The 24,225-nt window shown below is 47.4% G+C and overlaps 1 long non-coding RNA gene across 3 annotated transcripts; it reads left to right on the top strand.

Annotated features, from left to right (window-relative positions):
* Positions 1-755: 755 nt before the first annotated feature.
* On the top strand, positions 756-22,816 carry LOC136006372 (uncharacterized). Of its 3 annotated transcripts, XR_010609098.1 has the most exons (6): positions 756-804; positions 10,357-10,420; positions 12,227-12,690; positions 16,472-16,649; positions 22,035-22,144; positions 22,792-22,816. It is a non-coding gene; the product is annotated as an uncharacterized LOC136006372 (long non-coding RNA). The 3 variants fall into 3 exon arrangements; XR_010609096.1 differs by lacking the exon at positions 22,792-22,816 and having other exon boundaries at positions 22,035-22,183; XR_010609097.1 differs by lacking the exons at positions 12,227-12,690; positions 22,792-22,816 and having other exon boundaries at positions 22,035-22,183.
* The last annotated feature ends 1,409 nt before the right edge of the window (positions 22,817-24,225 follow it).

Genomic DNA, 24,225 nt, shown 5'->3' on the forward strand with positions numbered 1-24,225 from the left:
GGATGGTGGGGGGGTGCATGGTGTAGCTGCAAAAATGTCGAGCTTACGCAATGCCTTATTTGTGCCAGAACCAATCAAGTGCCTAGTACTTGCATATTTACTGTTATATTAACCGAAGGTAGAAGCCCAATAAATGAAGCTTGCTGTTAACTCATATTGAGTCGTCGAAGTCTTCCTTTCACGACAATGCTGTTCTGCAAGTGCTCTTTTGCTGTACCTTGCCTGTGTACAGAAAGGGAGATGATGTTTCTGCTCTGTGAAGAGTTTGACTTGGAAAGCAGATCTCTTACTCCCTGTTCATCAGACACCAATGGGCACTTGGAAGAATTGAAGGACTTTAGGCTTCCAGATGATCACAGTACACAGCGGGAGTCTGACTTCTCTGATTGCCTGTCGTTGGATCAAATGGGCGCACGAGGGAACGGGAGTCATCTAGAGGCAAGAAAGCTGGGCTGAGGTTCGGGCAGTCTGTGCTACTGGACTTTTAAATGCACACTGAAGTAAGCCCCAGGTTTAAATGCATCTGGTACACATTATACAGGTTATTGGTAGACTGTTCCTTGTTTTTCAGTATCTTTGCTGAGTGTGAGAGCTGATTTCACTGGTTAGCATAGATGAAGATCTAATGTTTAACATTCAGATACATTTCTCACTTGAGTTTTTCTCCGATCTCTTACACAGGCAGAGGAGTTGTTTGAAATCAGTAGTGAGGAGGAGGCTGATGCTGAGGAAGCTGGAGGGGCAAATTGTGTTGTTGATGTTGAAGATCTTGGCAATATCACAAGGCATATGAAGGAAGCAAAGGTACCGCTGTTACAGTGAGTGTGGAACTATCAGGTCTTTGTCAGTGATCAGCTGAATTGATTAAAATACACTTGCTGGATTTGAATTGGTTGGATCTAGTTAAAGGGAGAGTAAAATAGGAGCTATTGGAGAACCTGTCCCCAGGCAAGACTATACTTAGATGTGTGTTGGATTTACTTCCTTGCTAACTGGGACTTGTTCACTGAGCAAATACTGCAGTGGTAACCTTTTATTGTGAGTCAGAGGGAAAATGACTTCCACTGTTCAGATCTGAATATCCATCTCTGTTGCTGTGATTCACAGTCCAGTGTCTAAACAGAAATCTTGTTACTGGATCTGCCCGTGGGAGCTTGATGTGACCTATGCTGAGCCTGGCAAAGACAACCATAATTCTGTGTTATGCCAGGGTGTTGCTGTCTCCCTTCCTGTGTGGGTCTGTTCATGTTTCATTTTCTGTGTGCAGTCTGCCAACAGAATACATTGGACTCCTTTATCTGGTTAGCACAGAGGAAGGAGTGAGAATACACATAGGTACTAGGCTAAACCTTCCTGTGTTCCCCACACTTTTTGCTGGCTGAGCAGCTGGCAGTTGGGAGGGGAAGGGTGTGCCCAGGAGAGACCTGGGATGACTGTGTTGCAGGCTGCTGACTATTTCCCCCTTAGCAATCTTTCTGTGGTTGGGTCTTTCCCTGTGCATCCTTGAGCTGCTCTCCACCCCTTCCTCAACAAACCTACCTCTGTCTGTAACTGCACCTTCCTTGTCCTCTTGCATGGCTCTACACTGTGGACTTCTCACAGCTTTTTCCTGAAACTCCAGGCCTTGGATCACAGGAGGCTGCGTGCTCTGGAAGAGAGCATGGGATCTCTGTTCCTGACCTTAGGAAGGGGAAAGGAGGTAAAATCCTCCCCACTGCTTGTAATAAGCTCTGTGAGGAGAGTAGCTCCAGTGATGTGGGGCAAGGCAGGCTGCTGTGTGAGAGCTCCTGCGCCTGAGCTTGTATGGATCTGGTTCACTACAGCTTGCACGAGAAGACGAACCGATTGGAGGGAGAAGGGCTCAATTTCTCCCTGTGTGGCTGTGCTGTGGTCCTTTCTCCTCTCCTGCCTGTGTGTACTTGCCACCAGTGGTCAGTGAGAAGTGCTGCCACACAAAGACATTCGTCTGCAGCAATGAGCTGTGGTTTCTGATCTGATGACAAGCGGTTATTCTGCCATGGCAGCTGGATGCTGCCCTCTTGTCTCTGCAAATGGTGAAATCCTGAGAAGCTTTAAATTATATCGTTCTTGTTCCTGGCCTTTCTATTCCTGTTCTGCATGGCTGATGAGTCTAGCTGTAATCTACATTGCTGGTTTCATGCTTCTGTAAGCAGAGCAGGTAGAGGTGAAAGGGCTTCCAGGGGTGACTTCATGTAAGTCCTCAGCTCTCTTGAGTGGGGTAATGGCAAAAGATAGGTCTGTACATACATCCTGAGGAGCCCGAACTGCTGGCTGTCCTTCATTAGCTGGAGGAGGAATGACTGTGTCTGGGTGTTGAATCTCCCAGGGAATGTGCCCGTTGACCCGCAGCAGGTTTATGCAAACACTCGAACTGTAAAACAGTCCCATAGGGGCAGTTATTTACTCTAATTAAAATAAATGCTGAAGACTTGATATGAAAGAGCAGGATGATCTGCATCTACGAAAGTAATTTATCATGATCAGCCTCTCCTGCTCCCAGGCAGGGAGGTTTAGTTGTTTAAATCTCAGTTTAAGTCACATCCTCACTTTAGTGGCGAGTTTGTGCAACAAGAAGTTTTCTTTTCCACGTGAGCTGCCTAGTCCCTTGAGCCGTGTTTCCTCTTGCAGAATGCTGAACTATGTAAAATGAGTCTGATGCTTGTTTTACACTGACATCATCTGTTGTCTTGCAGTAATCCCTCCCAGCGCAGGCAATGCTTTGGGTTTTTGTAGCTGAACTACCCACACACAAGCTAACAAGTTTAAAGAGAACTGGTGCACTTCAGGGTTCTATCAGGTGCTTCTTCATACGCAAAGTTACTTGGGTTTGAAATGTTCCTAAACAGTTTTGAGCACAGATTTTGTGGATGTCAGTGTTGTTTGTTAACTCCTCTGCATATAGGAGATGGAATAGCAGGTGTTCTGCCTGTGCAATATGGTTAATTTGCAGCAACTTAGGGTGCAGCTTTGATCTCTTCTGCGGACAAGTAGTGCCTCTAGTGAGAATCACTTGTGGATGAGAGAGATGTACAGTCACAGATGGTCAGAATTCCTTGTTGTTCTGCTTTTTATGGGCTGTCAGAGTGAAGCTGTGGAGTTTTATTTAATAAATGTTTCCTCACATCTCTGCAGGTGATCTTAATTTAATTTTGCATCCATCTCCTGTTGCCTGACCTGATGGAAATCAAGGCTGAATTCTGTTCTACTGCTTTTTTCCTTATGCTTCACTGCACTTCACAAGGTTATCATCAAAGGGCTTGAGACAGATGCTGGGTTCTTGCAGTCATTTGGGTCAGGCAGATGACTTCAGTAGTTCAAGGTGAATGCCAGAAGCTCTTTTCCTGTCAGTCATCACTATTCTACTTAGGAACTACTCTCAGGGAGCTACTCTGTCTTAGGAAAGAGGTGGAGTTTCAAAGAGCTTCTGAAGGTGTAGGTGCACAGTTGAAGGTGCTGGTGCCTTTTGCACACTGAGTGAGCACAAAAATTGGCAGGAGGTTGGGTGGCAACAGGAAATCATTCAAATATATAAAATGGTGGCTGATACAAAAGTAAATCCCACCCTCGGTTTACCAAATCACGTACTGTGTGGTGGGGACTGCTTCAGAGCTGCTAAAAGCCAGTCCTTTGTTTGCCAACTAATTCAACTTTTGGAACTTGCTGCAGGGGATATAGTTGCAGATGATTCTGGTCAGGGTTCTGAGCTGGACCCAGACTTTGATGTGAGTGCAGATAATGCCTGTGGTTTCATGAGGGGGAATAGCTGGGGGTGGAAGTTCACCAGTGGGTAATAGGACTGTGGCCTGAAGGAGGCCTGGGGAGGTCTGAAGCTGCTTCTGTTGGATGCCTGGTGACCCAAGGCTGTGGTGCCAGGCAGAGATGGATGATGCAGAAGTAGGTAGGTGAAGGTCTGGGCTTTCTCTGCATTTACCACCCTTCCAGCTGCTTATTTCTAGGCCTAGAACCTATTCTTCTGTCCTGGGTTTACCAGGAGCCGTTTTGCTCCGTCTTAGTAACTGGTGCAAGCTCTGTGTTTTGACTTCCAGCCTGGGCAGAGAGCTGATAACACCGATTGTTTTTAATTGTTGCTAAGTAATGTTTATTCTGGCCAAGGACTCTGTGAGTCTCATGCTCTGCTGGGGACGAGGGAGGCCGGGAGGAAGCAGAGACAGGACACCTGACCCAAACTAGCCAGAGGTATTCCATACCACAGCACGTCATGCCCGGAGGGGTAACTGGGAGTTACCCAGAAGGGCAGGCTCTCTCTCTTCGGGGGGGTCGAACTCATTTGGCGGTGGTATCGTATTCTCTTGTTATTTTTTCTTATCAATATTATCATTGGCGGTAGCAGCAGTGATTTGTGTTATACCTTAGTTACCGGGCTGTTCTTATCTCAACCAGTGGGAGTTACATTCTCCTGATTCTCCTCCCCATCCCTCCGGGAGGGGGGAGGGTCCGGGGGGGGGTGTGAGTGGACGACCTGTGTGGATTGGTTTAAACCATGACATCTCCAAATGGCTTTTATGCACCAGGAGAAGGCAGTGGTGGTTCTTAGTGAATTTAGTAACTAAGTGGACTTCTACAGTTGTGGCACGTTTTCCCTGTCTTCCAGCTGCTTATTTCTAGGCCTAGAACCTATTCTCCAAATGGCTTTTATGCACCAGGAGAAGGCAGTGGTGGTTCTTAGTGAATTTAGTAACTAAGTGGACTTCTACAGTTGTGGCACGTTTTCCCTGTCTTCCAAAGTTACTCCCCTGAAATGTATTTATCAGACCAAATATGAAATCTAATGGGTGTGTCTGTGGCCTGCAGGACTGCTGTTAATCACAGGGATACCGTTTCTTCAAGTGGATTATCTCCCACAGCTGGGAGACTGATGGACTGGAAAGACAGATCAATCTAGACTTGTTCCCAGGGAATGAAATGGCTTTATTAACCTTTGTATTTCTAAACTGCAGGCATGAGTAATAGTGATGATAATACCTTAATTTTCTGTTGATGGGCTGGGAAGCAATCAAATGGGCATATTCTCTTGACACAGTTTTGAGATTAATGTTCTTGGTTTCCCAAACAAAAAGTTTAGTGATGCTGAGAGTCACATTTGCAATGTAAATAAAAAAGGGTGTGTGTGTGTGTCTGTGTGTGAGAGAGAGCAAGAATGAGATGGGGTTTACAGGAAACAATATATGGTCAAGAGGTTTGTTTCCTTTTGTGTGCATTTGCCACGGGGGATGTTTCCTGATCCCCTTTGGCTCTCTTGCCTGAAAAGCCATTGAATGGGAAACTGTTCACCAGCACTGGGAGTGTCCATCACCCCCTTTGTGAGCATGTGAGGGCTGTGGAAGATCAAACCTTGCTGACACTGGATGACGAAACTTCTGGTGAAGTTCTATTTGAAATGAGGCAGTGAGTGTTAAGATATAAGGTGCTTAAGGTATAAGGCTTACAGAAAAAGGGTTGTCTGCAACTTTGAGTTGCAGGCAGAAACTTCTTGGAGTCTCCAAGAATTGTTAGCTGTATTTTAAGCTACCTGCATGAGGCTGGGGTACTTAACTGTCAGATTTAAAATCAACTAAAACTGATATAGAGGTTTAGAGCTCTCCAAAAACTTCCTGGAACTTTTAATGTGTGAAAGATTCCTATAGGAGCACTGCTTTCATCTGCAGCAGATCATTTGGCTGGGCTGGGCTTTGACCTCTGCTGCTGTGGCTCAGAATTCAGTGTGAGCCTACATTTTAAAACAAGCTTTGATAAATATCCTTTAATTGCTTGGCAACTAGTTCTAGCATTAAAATCTGGATTTATCACAGGGACACTTCACCCTTTCCTTCAAATCTTTCTTCTCTAAATCTTTTCTATTGAAAAGGATTATAATTCATAAATAATATTACAAGAGCTCTTGAGACTTGCCTTATCTGGGTAGGACTTGGGAATCCCTGATAAATAAGGGTGGAAAAAGGAAAAGTTACTTTAAAGGTAATCTCAGGCTGGACCTTGTGTTTGGCTGCACTCGTGTTCTGTGGGACAAGCCCCACAGGCTGGGCCTGCAGCTGCAGCAGCTCTCCAGGTTCTTGCTTGCAGTGGTCAGTGCAGTTTGTAGGTGGCTCTCAAGTGCCAACATATCCTCACCTTGTCCAGTGTCCCCCTGCTCTGTGTGAAGAGCAGCTTTGGACAGTGGGAGCTGCTGTTTCTTTCCTGTTACAAGGTGAGCCACAATTTTGCTTCCTTTGCTGATACTTGCGTTGCCAAAGCAGGCACAGTATTCCCCTGTCCTTGTTCGTGTGTCAGAGGTGCTCTTCTGACATCCCTCTCTTGCTGTTGGGTTGCAGAGGCTTGGCATGAGATGGAAATTGCATTTTGGTAGGTGCTGTGGATGTGCAGATGAGATGATGCAATCTTTCCAAAAAGCTTTCTCAACAGAAGAGAGTGGCACTAAGAGAATAGAAGTAGCATTCTCTCAGCTCTACAGAAGGAGGTGGATACTATAACACGGCATTGAACTGTTTCTGTGTTGCATGGAGTACTAACATGTGTTCCAAACCATCTGGGTTTTTTTCAATGTAATTGTGAAAAACATTTTCTTGTAATAATGCAGTGAAGCTTTTGCACAAGGAAATGATGTTCCTCTTTGCCACTGGCAGAGCCTTTGCCAGTGTCTGGTGGCAGCCTGGGGCTGGATCTGTGCTCCCTGTGTAGGGGTCAGTCTGACCCAGCTCAGTTGGGCTGGTCCCAGTGACCCATCAGCAGTGCCCAAACAAGGATGGGTTGGTAGGTTTTAAAGGAAGAGAAGTGTTATGTATCGTCTGCTGTGAACAAACATGCAGGAGAAGCCTAGGTGTGAAGCACAAGGCTTTGCTGGCAAAGCAGCTGGTGTGGTTGTGTGCATGGAACTGGGCTGTGTCCCCCACAGAATCACAGAATCACAGAATCCCAAGGGTTGGAAGGGACCTCAAAAGATCATCTAGTCCAACCCCCCCACAAGAGCAGGGTAACCTACAGTACATCACACAGGAACTTGTCCAGGCGGGCCTTGAATATCTCCAGTGTAGGAGACTCCACAACCCCCCTGGGCAACCTGTTCCAGTGCTCTGTCACTCTTACAGTAAAGAAGTTCTTCCTGATGTTAACGTGGAACTTCCTATGCTCCAGTTTACACCCATTGCCCCTTGTCCTATCACTGGATATCACTGAAAAAAGCCTAGCTCCATCATCCTGACACCTACCCTTTACATATTTGTAAACATTGATGAGGTCACCCCTCAGTCTCCTCTTCTCCAAGCTAAAGAGACCCAGCTCCCTCAGCCTCTCCTCATAAGGGAGATGTTCCACTCCCTTAATCATCTTTGTGGCTCTGTGCTGGACTCCTTCAAGCAATTCCCTGTCCTTCTTGAACAGAGGGGCCCAGAACTGGACGCAATATTCCAGATGCGGCCTCACCAAGGCTGAGTAGAGGGGGAGGAGAACCTCTCTTGACCTACTAACCACACCCTTTCTAATGCACCCTAAGATGCCATTTGCCTTCTTGGCCGCAAGAGCACATTGCTGGCTCATGGTCATCCTCCTATCCACCAGGACCCCCAGGTCCCTTTCCCCTTCGCTACTTTCCAGCAGGTCAACCCCCAACCTGTACTGGTACATGGGGTTGTTCTTCCCCAGATGCAAGACTCTACACTTGCCCTTTGTTAAATTTCATCAAGTTTCTCCCCTCCCAACTCTCCAGCCTGTCCAGGTCTCGCTGAATGGCAGCACAGCCTTCTGGTGTGTCAGCCACTCCTCCCAGTTTTGTGTCATCAGCAAACTTGCTGATGGTGCACTCAGTTCCCTCATCCAGGTCATTGATGAAAATATTAAACAGCACCGGTCCCAGCACTGACCCCTGAGGAACTCCACTAGTCACAGACCTCCAGCTAGATTCTGCGCCATCGACCACAACTCTCTGCCTTCTTCCTTTCAACCAGTTCTCGATCCACCTCACTACTTGATCGTCAAGCCCACACTTCTTTAGCTTATCTATGAGGATGCTGTGGGAGACAGTATCAAATGCCTTACTGAAATCAAGAAAAACTACATCTACCGCTCTACCATCATCCCTCCACCTAGTCACTTCCTCATAGAAGGCTATAAGGTTGGTCATACATGACTTCCCCCTCATAAAACCATGTTGGCTGTTCTTAATGACCCCCTCATCCTTGATATGCCTAGTGATGGAGTCAAGGTAGGACAAAAGGTCCCCATTTTGGGGCCACAAGGTAGGAATTACTTCAGACTTTCTGGCCTGTGATTTTGGCAAGTGGGGCTTCGGTTTGCTGCTTTAATCACATTTACCTGAATTTTAGTTCTGGTTACTGTAGCACAGAAGAAAGGAGTAAAAGTGTGACTGTATGGCCCAATTTTCAACTCTAAGGGGGTGACTTTTGGCTGGAGACAGGCACATTGTTAGTTTTCTTTTGTTTCCTTTGGGAATCAATCTTTATGGTGAATTAAAGGAAGTTTCCCAAATCAAACAAACGTTGGCAGAACTGTGCAGCAGATGGAGTTGTGGTTTAATGAGCTGCTGTAAAGCTTTCCCTCCAGCACAGCAGGGATGTTATAGCTCAGGGAAGCAACCTTCAAGCCCTCTGGAGCCCTGCAGATGTATTTTTAGAGTTGTGATCTGGGAATTGTTTTATCCATGAGGATTCTGGCTGATGTTGAACTACAGGAAAATGGGATGTTGGTAGGATCATTTAGCCACTTGTATTTCACAGATGTGCAGTACCCTTGCAGACTGAGGTGGCTGGATAGCAGCAGAAGTCTTCCCTTATTACGTGTCTGCATGCATTTGGGTTTTCAGATGCTGTTATGTATGTCCAAATCCCTCCGCATTGACTTTACAAAGGAAAGACAGTGCAAGATTCGCCCTGTGGAGGCTGAGCTGCAGGTCTGCTTGAATAGCATCCTTCCTTTGGCTGGCAGCTAGTACCTGCTGCCTCAGCATAATGTGAGGGACATTCTGTTACTCTGCCGTGCAGGGAGATACGTGTGGATGGAGACTTCCTTCCATCTGGTTATGGCAAAGTCACAAAGGTTTCTGTTCCAGGAATAAAAGTCTCACTTCCGAGAGAGCTTCTCCGGGGCCTTCCCCATTTTGGGGCCACTTCCTGAAAATACATGCCATGAGATTTGCTCTTGATCAGGACACTTCCTCTGGCAGTCCTGAGGGGTAATGGATTGCCAAGATCCCCATCTCTCAGCTGTCGTGCTTCAACCGTTGTCTGCTTTTTGCTTCAGGCTTTTCTGCTTAACTGGAGTGGGTATGGAGCTTGAGTTTCTGTTGACTCTAGAAGCTACTTCTAACGAGGTTTTCTTGCTGTTGGGGTGTTTGCTTGTTCACAGATTACTCAGTTGAAGGTTCCAGTATTCATCTTTGTGCTCACTTGCAAATGCTCAAAGCCGTTCTTGCTGTGGCTGAGGGAGTACTCTTGCTTAGTGAAGCTATGCTGGCTTGTCATCAAGCACCCTGTTGTTTTTCATGTGCCTTAGCGTGCTTTCCAGGAGAATCTGCTCGAAGATTTTGCCAGGCACAGAGGGGAGACTGACTGGTCTGTAATGCCCTGGGTCATCCATTTTCCCATTCTTGAAAATGGGGGTTATATTACCCTTTTTCCAGTTGTCGGGAACTTCACTTGACTGCCATGATTTTTCAAACAAGTCCTCCTTTATTTTGTTTTGGTCAGGAACAATGTATAAGAATGGAAAACCTGGATTAAATATTCATGTTCAGTTCTTAATATTGGACTTTCTTCATCGAGGAGTACCCTCAAGGTACCCCTTACATTCAAAAGGTAAAACAGAGGTCCTCGTGTCTTGAAGCTGGTCTAAAGAAACAATGCCAGAGTTAGGGAAAGAGTCTTAGCCCTTAATTAAACATTCGGGACATATTGGTTTGTTTCTTCTGTTCATTGCTTGTTGTAGACCTCTTTGGTAGCTCAGATATTATATGATAATTTTTCAAGATGAAATAATTTGTTCAGAAGGTCACAGGAAGTAGAAGGGGAAAGGGGGACTGTGAGTTTACTGGAAAGACAAACCCTGTCTTCCCTTGCGTGTCTTATATATGGGATCAAAGACTCCTGACTAATATTCACCTAACCTGGTTCTTAAAGAGGTTTTAAGATATATTTTCTGCTAATATCTTTGGCAAATTATTCCAAAGTTTGGCTGTATTTACTGCTACATCTCACCTTAATTGTTAAACTAGGGGCTGTTGATAGATTTGCCTCAGCAGATAAAATCAAATAGGTGAAGCTGTTAAAATGCTGAATTGTTTGTCTCTTCCTCTGTCTGTTAATGCAGGGATGCGTGATACCACAAGTGATCAACCTCTGTCTTACCACAGCATTCCGTCCACTATATTAAGGTAAATGGAAATTAGATGTCTGATTTTAATCTTCTGCCATGAACCTGTCAGACTTCTAAATACCGTTTGCTGCAAAGCAAATAAGACTGTTGCTTCTTCTGTTGGTGTCCTCAACATAAAAAGGACATGGAACTGCTGGAACAAGTCCAGAGGTGGGCCACAAGGATGATCAGGGGACTGGAGCACCTCCCGTATGAAGATAGGCTGAGGAAGTTGGGGCTGTTCAGCCTGGAGAAGAGAAGGCTGCGTTGAAACCTCATAGCAGCCTTCCAGTATCTGAAGGGGGCCTATAGGGATGCTGGGGAGGGTCTCTTCGTCAGGGATTGTAGTGACAGGACGAGGGGTAGTGGGTTAAAACTTAAACAGGGGAAGTTTAGATTGGATATAAGGAGGAAATTCTTTCCTGTTAGGGTGGTGAGACACTGGAATCGGTTGCCCAGGGAGGTTGTGAGTGCTCCATCCCTGGCAGTGTTCAAGGCCAGGTTGGATGAAGCCTTGAGTAGGATGGTTTAGTGTGAGGTGTCCCTCATGTCCCCCATGGCAAGGGGGTTGCAACTAGATGATCTTGAGGTCCTTTCCAACCCTAACTATTCTGTGATTCTATGATTCTGTGATTCTTGTCCTGTGTTCAGTGAGCATGGGGAACACTCTAGTTCTGTTATGCCACTTTTCCTATATACTTGGAAGACTAAGAAGGATGCAGAGTTTCAAAGTGTAGATTTGTCTGACTGCCGACAAGGAACTGTATGTCAATACATCAAGAAAATCTGGGAAAAAGAAAACTTGGAATTAGGTCAAACAATAGAGCTGATGAGCCCTCTGGGAGGGTTGGGTGTGGAGTGTTCTACCAGCAATGAAAGGGAAGGAGTTCCGTGTCTCGTGTCATTTGTGGAGTGCACTGAGAGGCAGATGCGACAGATAGCTGACACTTTTTTTGTGTGTGTGTAAAAATGTGTCTTTGGGTTAGACAATTTTAGCATAGATGGTGGATTTTTCCTCACACAATTATCATGAGCCCCTTTAACACAACACCAGATTGCATGATTTGACTTAGCGATACGCTTCTTGAATGAGTCATTTTAGTGCCAGATATGAAGATATCTTTACTTGGTGCTTTTATTATGTCTAACTAGGACACAAGAGAGGCTGGAATATTTATCTAAGGCACAAAGGAGTGCAGTGAGCGAAGCTAGAAATAGAAAAGCCTGAGAATAAGGGATGCAGCAATGCTTGTTTAGCTGTCCTTCCTTAAAAAGTAAAACTACTGAGGAAGAAAGAAAATTATGACAATATATCAGAAACAGAGCTAAATTAGTAAAGGGAAATCAGAGTGGATGTCCATGCCATTTACCTGCTGCACAGCAGCAGGAGGCCATACCAAAGATCTGAGAGAATCTCTTTCACAATTAAGCATAGCATTTGTCACCTCATAAGTTTGATTTCTCTGTGTTGGCTTTTTCTCACTGTTAATCAGAATGTACTGTTCACTTGGCTACCTCTGTTTTCTAGATTGTTAGGGAAAAGTTTGTTTCAAGAACGTGTTACTGAAAGGCATTCACCATGGATATCAGCCTGAGTGAGAAGTGTTGTTTAACTATAATCCACAGGAGGACTGTGCAAGCAGAAGCAATGAGTGGGCAGTGTTCGGGGATTTATAAATTCAGAAAAATATACCCTCTTCTGGTAACTGCTATGATATCAGTCATAAATACATGTGTTTTGCCTTTTTTCGTTATTGCTGTAAATGAGGGATAGAACTAAACCAAGTGTATTTCACAAGTGCATGTTGTTTTGTTTGCTGTGCAGCCAGATAGGATGGTTTGTGATGTTACAAAGGCTCATCATAAATATGTGGAAGACATTGCGGTCTATGTATGCCTGCAGAGAATAGAAGAAATTCAAAACCTCAACCACAAGGAAACAAATGGTCCATCTCTCCAGAGAACTGAAGGTTACAAACCCATCACAACCAACCACCAGACAAGTCAACGACTAACAAGATCACTGATATCAAAATATGTCTTACAATTACTTCTGTAAACTAAGGAGGCGATGAGATGGCTTTCCCATTATCAGCCAACTTGCAAGGATACATGCTTAACCTGAGAGCTGAATAGAAGAAAAGTTCTTCAGGATTTCAGCCAGCCACCATCACAGCTCATCCGAACTGTGAGCCTTCTTCAAGCAGTGGGAAATGGACTAGACCAGAACAGCTCACATCAGTTGCTGTGGGCATATTGTTATGGCTGCTGAGGAGGCCCTGGCTCAGGGTAAGTTGTTGAGCAGGAGGTGGAAATCTGCTGAACAAGACACCAGAAACTTCTGAACATAACAAGTAGCTGTGTGGGAAGCCAGAAAAAGTTATAGTTGTGAGGGGTGGCTGAATCTCACAGGTGGTTAAGCGGGAGGTGTTTGAGAAAACATCAGACTCCACAGATAATTGGAGGGGAGTATTGTGAACCTTTGGGGGAGTAGAATATTGTAAGGCGAACAACACCCAGGTAACCATCTGTAATACCATATAATGGCAAAATTGCTTAGGTAAGAGGATCAGAAATCACATATTTGGGAATGGATGAAGCAAAACTAGGAGCAGGTGGGAAAAAAAGTTATGGTTTGAGTTGTTTACATGGGGGGAAATTGGGAGGAGAAAGGTTGATACAAAGATGGTGGAAAAAAGAAGGCTAAGAAAGGGGAAAAGAATGCTAAGGTATGGAAATGCTGTGAGGACAGTGTATGGGGGTGCCTACCAGAAGCTCTGTTTTTGCTCAGGGAAGCTGGAGCAGGATAAGGAACAAAACCCTCTCATCTGACCCTGAAGCAAGGACTGAACTAATGACTGCAGTCCATGGGTCTGGGATGAGCACAGGGTAGGTGGTGTCCCTCTCCATTAAGGGTACACACAGATAGATGGGTAGGGCATCCCAGTATCACTGTGCCAGTGCCTGTTCCAGGCCTCATGGCATTAGCAGCCACCTCTTCATAATGCAAGTGTTTTTTTTCCTTACATTACTTAAAAGGCTATCATCACTTGATTTCAAGGTATCAGCAGCACACAGACTTATCATTTGCAAGCACCTCTTATTTGATCTCAGTTTGCTCTTTGGTCTGTGCCTTTCACGAGCCTATCTCATTCATTGGGATAGCAGAGAGATGCTGTGGGAACCCTTTCAGATGACAGGTTGTGTCCCCACAGTTCTCTTGAGTGAAGCTCTTCAGTTCACCCTCATGCTCTGTATTCAGCACCCATTTGCATGGTACCAGTTTATAAGCTATGCCTCTACTTTAGGGTGAACCAGACTCTTTGGTCAAGTCTTAAAGCTGCCCTTTCAGCACTGTCAATTAGTCTGTGAAAGAGAACAATCTATTAAAACAAGTCATTTTGTTTAAAACAAAAACAAACAAACAAACCACCAACAAAACTCCACCCAGAAGTTGAATATACATGTTATTATCTCACCTGAGTTTTAGGCTGTATTTGTAAGTGTCTTCAGAAACACTAAATCCTGATTGCATCCTTCCAGGAGAGCAGGTAGAGAAACAGCTACACACCTAGGCTATGTCTGAATTTGTCTCATTGTAATCATCACTGAAAATTCCCTGCAGAAGTTCACAGATTGTCATTTTATCATCTTCAGAGGAACCCTGACACCCCACCCCCAACAGCCTCAGGTCTGGAGAGTGGAAAATGGGGAAAACATGGAGTCTGTGACTGCACCGAGTCCTTCCCATAGTTTCCTAGGAGACTGGCTGCCTGCGCTGAGTGATGACGAATGCAGGACTGGATCTGGTCCCCCACCCTGCACCATCTCCCCCTGCAAGCCACCAAGGCCATGCTGCTGAGCCCTGGCCCTTGTCTCAGACAGCAGCTGAGCTTTGTAGAGAAAAATAAATGAGAAAAGAAACAAAATGAGAATTTCAAATGAAGAATGAAAATGAAAAGCTTTGTGGGCGCCAGGCGCCAGGCACCGGCCAGCGAGGCGCCCTCCTCACAGTGAAGGAAGGAACTGGGACATGCTTCTTCATGCTCTTCAACTCTTCAGCAGTACGAATCCCACCATGGCCATCACACCCCGAGGAGAGGGCTGTGGACATGGTTCACTAGAATGGCAAATGAAACCCCTTGTGCAGCCCGCAGCTGCGCTTTGCAGGGCAGTGAGCATCCCGCCTTGCTCCGGACTCTGCTGCCTCCAAAGCATCAGAAATGGTGCTGATAGGTGCTAGGGTGGAAGGGTGGGAAGTAGCTTATTTGATGGATGCATTTTGTAGGTAGTGGCTGGTGAATCTCTGTGCCCTCGTGAAGGGCACACACAGAGTGGAAACATAATTCAAAGTTATGAGATGGGCAGTGTGTGATAATACAGCCCTGGTTCCACTTGGGAAAAGCGAAACCCCAAACAAAAATGCGTGACCTGACCTAGGAAATCCTAAGGCTACCTGTGTGTTGTTGCTGTAAGAGAGGGTAAAACCAGTTTCTTGTCTCCCCAGTCATCCAGGCACTTGTGATGGCTGGTACCCAAAGTCACCCACCAGCCTCTCTAGGCAGATGTGCCAGATGCTGCTTTCTTTTCCCCAAGTGAAAACACAGAAGTAGGAGAGCAGGTGGAATCAGCTCTGCAGAGGAGCTGTGCTGATCAAAGGAGGCTTGGCTGCATGCTCTGAGATCTGAGCTTATCTGTCCGTCTTCCGATTTGTGTAGTCAAATGACTCCTACAAAACCTCTGCCCTCTCTGCAGTGTGTGTATGTCCCGTATGCTACATTTGAAGTCAACTGCTTTGAGAAAGTGACCCTCAAACTCTACATGCTTTTGGAATTACTTTCTGTCTGCTTCGAAAGCTGGCACATGGTGATTGTCATCGTCCAGTGGCAAGATGCTAAGGGAGAGAAATTAATTAAATTCAAAGCCAGCTCGGAGTAGCTTCAGGAAAAGGAAAGTTATCCTTTAATCTCGGTGTGTGGTTGAGATGCTGCTTTCTTTTCAAATGAAGTTCTCATTTAGTACTGTCAGGTTTCTGCAGCATTAACCATTAGTCCTGTCACTTCTTCAGGGCTGAGTCTGGCTGCGTTATCATGCACCGAGCTCTGCTCTGATCATAAAGCAGCTCTTCTACGTGAGGCTGAAGCAATATCTGCCAACACCTCTTTTTATCTCGGCTTTGCAGCATAGCCTGTAATTTTCTGTACTGCCTGAGCTCCAGCTTCTAGGCAATACAAGGTGAGCTGAGGACCTGTCTTCAAAATCAAGGCTTTGGTTTCTTTAAAACAGACCAATCCCCAATCTAAGCCCCCTGATATTATGTGAGTACATCGAGGCATGTCAAAGAAATGCGCAGGGACATATTTGGAACAAAAGCTTTCCTGTAGTCAGCTGATTTCGTATCTGAACATGTGGCCTGGTATAGAATCACAAAATGGTTTGGGTTTGAAGTGGCCTTCAAAACACATCTTGTCCAATCTCCCTGCAATGAGCAGGAACATCTTCAACTAGATTGGCTTGGCAGAACCACATCCCACCTAGCCTTGAATGCCACCATTCTGATGGGTGCGTCCGGCACCTCTCTGGGCAACCTGTGCCAGGGTTTTCACACCCTCATTGTACAAAATTTCCTTCTCTCATCCAGCCTGAATCTCCCTCATTTAGCTTGAACCCATCACCCCTCATCCTGTGGCAGCAGGCCCTGCTAAAAAGTCTCTGCCCATCTTACTTACAGGCCCCTTTTAAGAACTGAAAGGCTGCAATAAGGTCTCCCTGGAGCCTTCTCCAGGTTGAACAAGCCCAACTCTCTCATCCTGTCTCCGGAGCAGAGCTGCTTCAGCCCTCCGATAATTTTTGTGGCTGTCTTCTGGACCCTCTCCAACAGGTTCATGTCTTTCCTGTACTGAGGACTCCAGGAGGAGTAGTTGCCTCTCCCCTGCCCTCTGATGGGTGCAACACATGTGGCTCAGGTCGGTTAAACCTGCAGACAGCATTTTCACACGGATGCTGCAGTTGAGCTCCTGGTGTTTTCCCTTTGTTCTTGATTTAAGCCTGGTTTTCCCTGTATTTGCAGGCTTCTCAGAAGTACAAGCAGCTCGCTTTGACGAAGCAATGACTGCAAAGCACTGAGCACTGTCACTGATGGGAGAGCCCATCAGATACCTGAAGATCAACCGGTTTGAGAGGCTCCTGCACCAGCACAGCATCTCTACTTTCCTGGTTACAAATGCACAGTTCCCAGATGAGATTAGGTAAGAGTTGGACAAAATACCTCCCTAGTGAAACATTTGAGTGCAGACTTGTGTTTTAATTGCGTTTTATCGCTCATTGATCAGCTCTGTGCTGACAATGAAAAAGCCCACTCGGCTTCCATTTGATTTTAACCGTCATCTCCCCATGCTCTTTCTCATCTCTTTTTCTACAGTTCAATTTTTCTGTATCTCTTAGAGTGGGATTACTTCTGAAAAGGAAGAGGATATAATACAGAACCTCTTGCACGTGCAGCGGAAGAAGAGCTGTGTGTTGGGGACACGGGCGATAACTAGTGCAAATGTTTCTGACAGCAGGAGACTGAGCTTGTAAATTGCCTTTTTCATGTGTGAGCTTCTCTTGCAGTCTGATCTTTGTTCTAACTCCAGAAGACAGTTTGGATGGGGCTTGTAGCAACCTGGTGTTTTAGTGAAAAGTGTCCCTGCCGATGGCAGGGGGTTGGAACTGGCTGAGCTTTAAGGTCCCTTCCAGCCCAAACCATTCTATAATTTTAAGACCAGCTGCAACAGCTCAAGCCAAAGATCTATCTCCAGCAAAACCTGGGGTGCAGGATAAGAAAAGGTGAAAAGCATGTACTCTTCTGCCAAAGTGGGATCAGTAGTTTTTAACCTCCCTCTTGGGTGCATTTGAGCTACAACACTCCAAACATTTTCATGATCTCTGATGAAAGTTTTCAGTCACAGCTGAGCAGTGACCTGAAGGCCCATGGGATCATGGCTGCTGCTGTCAGCTCTGAACAGAGTCTACCATTTAACAAGCTTTGTAGTAATTAATGAAGCACTCGTGGTCCCAACATCACATTATTTGCCAAGTGCTTCATGAAGATGTCTTCCGTGTCTGTCTTACTGATACTGTGCTCTGATGGAAGCAAGTACTTCTATTTACTGATTTGGCAGAAGGTGACACGCTACCTGCTGAGACAAACAGACAAGAGAGACTGCTTCATTTGAATAATGAGATTTTCTGCCTTCTGAGAGGACAGTGGTAGACCATTTTCTGCCAAATTCACATTAGCAGACCCGGGAGGCTCTGTGTAATCGTGGGACACTTTCTCCTGCAAATGCTGAGTAGCTTTACCAAGGTGCCTGCGTGCACCTAGAATTAAACTTGGCTAGGGATGTTAAGGATAACAGGAAGGGATTCTACAGGTACATAGCAAACAAAAACCAGACTAGCGACAACACAGCCCCCCTGAGGAAGCTCTCGGGAGAACTGGCTGCACAGGATTTGGAGATGGCTTAGGTTCTGAATGACTTCTTTGCCTCGGTCTTCACTGGCAAAGGCTCTGACTGCACCACCCAGGTCTTAGAAGGTAGACTCAGGGACTGTGAGAATCACAGAATCACAGAATCACAGAATCCCAAGGGTTGGAAGGGACCTAAAAAGATCATCTAGTCCAACCCCCCTGCAAGAGCAGGGTAACCTACAGTACATCACACAGGAACTTGTCCAGGCGGGCCTTGAATATCTCCAGTGTAGGAGACTCCACAACCCCCCTGGGCAACCTGTTCCAGTGCTCTGTCACTCTTACAGTAAAGAAGTTCTTCCTGATGTTAACGTGGAACTTCCTATGTTCCAGTTTACACCCATTGCCCCTTGTCCTATCACTGGATATCACTGAAAAAAGCCTAGCTCCATCATCCTGACACCTACCCTTCACATATTTGTAAACATTGATGAGGTCACCCCTCAGTCTCCTCTTTTGCAAGCTAAAGAGACCCAGCTCCCTCAGCCTCTCCTCATAAGGGAGATGTTCCACTCCCTTAATCATCTTTGTGGCTCTGCGCTGGACTCCTTCAAGCAATTCCCTGTCCTTCTTGAACAGAGGGGCCCAGAACTGGACGCAATATTCCAGATGCGGCCTCACCAAGGCTGAGTAGAGGGGGAGGAGAACCTCTCTTGACCTACTAACCACACCCTTTCTAATGCACCCTAAGATGCCATTTGCCTTCTTGGCCACAAGAGCACATTGCTGGCTCATGGTCGTCCTCCTATCCACCAGGACCCCCAGGTCCCTTTCCCGTTCACTACTTTCCAGCAGGTCAACCCCCAACCTGTACTGGTACATGGGGTTGTTCTTCCCCAGATGCAAGACTCTACACTTGCCCTTGTTAAATTTCATCAAGTTTCTCCCCTCCCAACTCTCCAGCCTGTCCAGGTCTCGCTGAATGGCAGCACAGTCCTCTGGTGTGTCAGCCACTCCTCCCAGTTTTGTGTCATCAGCAAACTTGCTGAGGGTGCACTCAGTTCCCTCATCCAGGTCATTGATGAAAATATTAAACAGCACCGGTCCCAGCACCGACCCCTGAGGAACTCCACTAGTCACAGACCTCCAGCTAGATTCTGCGCCATTGACCACAACTCTCTGCCTTCTTCCTTTCAACCAGTTCTCGATCCACCTCACTACTTGATCGTCAAGCCCACACTTCCTCAGCTTATCTATGAGGATGCTGTGGGAGACAGTATCAAATGCCTTACTGAAATCAAGAAAAACCACATCTACCGCTCTACCATCATCCCTCCACCTAGTCACTTCCTCATAGAAGGCTATAAGGTTGGTCATACATGACTTCCCCCTCATAAAACCATGTTGGCTGTTCTTAATGACCCCCTCATCCTTGATATGCCTAGTGATGGAGTCAAGAATAAGTTGTTCCATCATCTTTCCAGGGATGGAGGTAAGGCTGACCGGTCTATAATTACCCGGGTCCTCCTTCTTGCCTTCTTATAGATTGGTGTGACCTTTGCCATCCGCCAATCCTCAGGCACCTCGCCCATTTCCCACGACTTACCAAAGATGATGGAAAGTGGCCTAGCAATGACCTCCGCCAGCTCCCTCAGCACCCGTGGGTGCATTCCATCCGGACCCATCGATTTACAGATGTCCAGTTTGCATAGCTGATCCCTAACCCAATCCTCATCTACCAAAGCAAACTCCTCCTTTGTCCTGACTCCTTCTGGGGCTATAGAAATCCGGGGCCCTCGGGGAGAGTCTGCAGGAGTAAAGACAGAGGCAAAGAAGGCATTCAGCACCTCTGCCTTCTTTATATCCTCTGTCTCCAGGGCACCCACTTCGTTCAGCAGTGGGCCTATATTGCCTCTTGTGTTAGTTTTATTTGCTATGTATTTGAAGAAGCCCTTTCTATTGTCCTTAACCCGACTAGCAAGATTGAGTTCCAAGGAGGCCTTAGCTGTCCTAATTGCCTCCCTACATCCTCTAACAACTGTCCTATATTCCACCCAAGCGGCCAGCCCCTCCTTCCATAATCCATAGATTCTCCTTTTCCACTTGAATGAAGACCTTGGGCCCACTGTAGGAGAGGATCTGGTTCGAGACCATCTTAAAAATCTGAACACGCACAAGTCCATGGGACCTCATGAAATCCATCTACGGGTCCTGAAGGAGCTGACGAATGAAGTTGCTAAGCCACTGGCCATCATATTTGAAAAATCATGGCAGTCAGGTGAAGTTCCCGACAACTGGAAAAAGGGAAATATAGCCCCCATTTTCAAGAAGGGGAAAATGGAAGACCCGGGGAATCACAGACCAGACAGTCTCACCTGTGTGCCTGGCAAAATCTTCGAGCACATTCTCCTGCAAGGCATGCTAAGGCACATGAAAAACAACAAGGTGCTTGGTGACAGCCAGCATGGCTTCACTAGGGGGAAATCCTGCCTGACCAATTTGGTGGCCTTCTATGATGGGGCTACAGAACTGATGGACAAGGGTAAAGCAGCTGATGTCATCTACCTGGACTTGTGCAAAGCGTTTGACACTGTCCTACACAACATCCTTCTCTCTAAATTGGAGAGATATCAATTTGATGGATGGACCACTCGGTGGATAAAGGACTGGCTAGATGGCCACACGCAAAGAGTTGTGGTCAACGGCTCAGTGTCCGGCTGGAGACCAGTAACGAGTGGTGTCCCGCAGGGATCGGTGTTGGGACCGGTCTTGTTTAACATCTTCATCACTGACATGGGCAGTGAGATTGAGTGCGCCCTCAGCAAGTTTGCCGATGACACCAAGCTGTGTGATCCAGTTGATACGCTAGAGGGAAGGGTTGCCATCCAGAGGGACCTTGACACACTTGTGAGGTGGGCTGATACCAACCTCATGAAGTTCAACCAAGACAAGTGCAAGGTCCTACACCTGGGTCAGAACAATCCCAGGCACAGCTACAGATTGGGCAAAGGAGAGATTCAGAGTGGCCCTGCGGAGAAGGACTTGGGGGTGCTGGTCGATGAGAAAAAGAACATGAGCTGGCAGTGATGATCTCCAGAGCTCCCTTCCTACCCTGATGATTCTGTACTTTTGTGACTGCAAGCAAACCAGGGCTGATGGAGAGGCTGGAAAGAAGGGGCGGGAGGGAGGGGGAGAGCTAAAATTCCCCCAGCCCTCTGCAGGGGTATTGTGGTTTAAACAAAAGTCATCCATAAATCACACAGTTGCTCTCTCACTCCCCCCTTCTTGCCCTCCTCCTACTCCCGGAGGGATGGAGAGGAGAATCGAAAAGAATGCAACTCCTACCGGTTGAGATAAGAACAGTTTAGTAACTAAGGTATAACACAAATCACTACCGCTACCATCAATAATAATAATGATAAAGGAAATAACAAGGGGAAAGAATACAACACCTCAACACCAGCTGACAAATAACTCACCCCACTCCTCCCCCCAGCCGAGCACCGACCGATACCTCCTCCAACCCTGCCGTCCCTAGCCCTTACGGGTAACTCTCTGTTACATCCTGGGCATGACGTGCTATGGTATGGAATACCTCTCTGGTGAGTTTGGGTCAGGTGTCCTGTCCCAGCTTCCTCCCAGCTTTCCCTCCCTGACAGAGCATGAGGCTCAGAAAGTCCTTGTCCAGACGAAACATTTGAGCAGCAACTAAAAACATCGGTGTTATCAGCACTGTTCCCAGGCCAAAACCAAAAAACACAGCACTGCACCAGCTGCTAAGAAGGAGAAAAATAACTGCTGCTGCTGAACCCAGGACAAGGGGAGACTGACAGCGCCCACTGCTGCATTGCCATGGCCCTGCAGGCGCCGATCTACAGGTGTGTGGAGGAGGAGGGAAAACATAAGCTCTGGGACTTGTTGCGCAAGAAGTACCAGCAGAAGACAAGGGCGAAAGTGGCACCCCCGAAGGCCTGGAATGAAAAGCAAGAGCAGTGGGAGGTCCAGGTACTGCCGCAGTGAAAAATAATTAGGAAAAGAGCATTCCTGTCCTCCAGGGAGCCAAGGTGGGAAGGTCCCTAAGGCATAGGAGCGTGGAGGATGACTGTCCTCTGTGGGACTGTACCAGCTCGAGGCACCTTCCCATTGCCCAACGACATCTCCTATTCTTCTCTCTGTGCAGGGTCCTGCATTCGTGGCATTCCCACGTGGTGGCAAGACACCAGGAGAGGATGAGGAGAGCCCAGAGCACAGGCTGAGTCTTTGCCATTCGCAGTACTCATATGTGCAAAGGTGAGCGTGGACCAGCTTCAGGACAGACCTGGGCCAGCTGGGGGCTGATGGCCCAGCTGGCAGTGGGGGGAAGCAAATCCCAGAGCCATGGGTCTGGACAAGGCTAGCATCCTTTCCTTTCTCATGTCCCGGCTCAATCCCCAATGCCTGGTGCCTCTCTGCAGCCCCAAGCATAGTCAGCACTGTGGGGCTGAGTGAGACCATAGGGTGGCCATGACTGGGAGAGCGGAGAGGCAGGAGGGTCTCGGTCAAGATGTGGGACTTGCTCCTCATTTTGGTAGGAGACTTTCCCCAGGGACCCAGTGGGCTTTGCAAGGAACAGCAACCCGCCTCCTCAGGAAAGTAGTGGAACAGCCAGTTTCTGTGGTGGTGAGGAGGAGTCCCTCATGTAAAGATCTCCAAACATATCCCTTGCCTAGCATTGCCCTTTCTTCCTTCGACTTCTTGCAACTCCTGGGCCAAGGGGGGCTTCTCCTGACAGCTCTCATGGTGTGGAGCACTGCAGGCTGGGATCGCATCCCAGGCACCATGGCTCTGATCTCTCCAGCCAGAAGCAGATCTCACCGCATGTGTCCTGACTAGAACTGTAGTGTTGCTCTGCACCCTAACCTCTCTCTGCACGCAAGGCTACAGAGTTTTCTATTCAGTTCCTCAGCTCTGGGGAGCAGATCCAATGCACAACAGTGGGATCCAGGAAAGCCTCTGAGGCACAGAGGCTCCCAAGACTGATGTCCAGAAAAGCCTCCTCCAGGATCACAAGCAGCAGCGCCATCCAGCCAGGCTGTTACCAGCAGTGCTTCCTTCTGATCAGTAAAGACCTCTATGCAAAGCACTGTGTCTGACACTGTGGGTCTTTCCTTGGTGGCTGTGAAATGCGCACTAAGCGGTGGGTGAGCTTTGGTGGGGCAGGGCAAGGCCACTGCAGGACAGAGGAGTTTCAGTCCTACTGAAGGGCAGCCCTGTCCCAAGGCTTTGCTATAGCAGCTCGGCAGCAGCCCTGCTCTTGATGGTCCCTGCCCCTTCTGGTCTCTGGCAGTGTGCCCTGCCATGGCTGCACAGCTCTGTTGTGGAGGGTGGAGAGGAGAGGAGGGAAGAGGAGAAGGAAGCACAGTGCTGGGCACGCAGGGCAACACAGCTGCCAAGGCAGCACCCAGAGGCTTGAAGAGCCAGGGCCCTGTACCTGGAGGCCAGCTGTGTCAGAGGTGCCCCGAGCAGGGACAATGAAACCCTAGGCAGGAAGCGTGCCTGGGCAGAGGGAAGCTATGGGAGGCAGCTTTTCGGTTGGGTAGCTTGGTTCTGCCAAAGCTCTGCTCAGGTTCCTGAGCTTTTTGTTCAACACTTGCTGGTTAGAATGGCAGGGGGGAGCTGAGGGGACACAGGGACACTTCTGAAAGTCCTCTCCAGACACGGGAGGGGACATAATGCCTGCCCCTGGGGGCCTGAGAGGAGGCTGTGAAGGAGGAGGGAGGGAAGCCAGGAACTGCTGGCTCTTGGGCACCCACAACCTGCCCAGGCTCTGTGAGCTGCTGGCAGCGATGCTTCCCACACTGAGGCAGGCTGAACAGCACCACATGACATAGGGGCAGTCTGTTAATACTCTGTGTGCCATTTGTTCCTGAAAAGCCCTGATCTTGTGGGTCTCTGAATTGGGCTACATAGAAGATACTCTAACGGCATGGCTTCCTTGAAGACAGTGTCCAGACAGAGCTCTCCCCTTCTGCAAAATGCAAACAGCATAACACCACTGCTGCAAGTCCTTGGGACAAGCAGAACTGATTAAATCAACTCCAGCTGGGAAAAGTCACAGAGAGAGGAAAAAACTTCCTGGGGCAAGATTGCAACTGCACAAGTCACAGCTTCCTCCCCCCTGTGAAAGGAGCAGCTTCATTTTATTTTCTTTCTTATTTCCTCTCTTAAAGGACACAGAAGTCTTCCAGCTGCTATCTCTCGAACTGAGGCACCAACAGAGGCACCATCCAAGAGAAGGCCCTGTGTTAAAGCACCCTCGGGAAGGATGAAGTGTGTGAGAAGGGGGGGCTGTAGGGTAGGATGATGCTTCATCCTCAGCTGGAAACTTGGAC

Source organism: Lathamus discolor, unplaced genomic scaffold (assembly GCF_037157495.1).
Source record: "Lathamus discolor isolate bLatDis1 unplaced genomic scaffold, bLatDis1.hap1 Scaffold_160, whole genome shotgun sequence".
Lineage (NCBI taxonomy): Eukaryota > Metazoa > Chordata > Aves > Psittaciformes > Psittacidae > Lathamus > Lathamus discolor.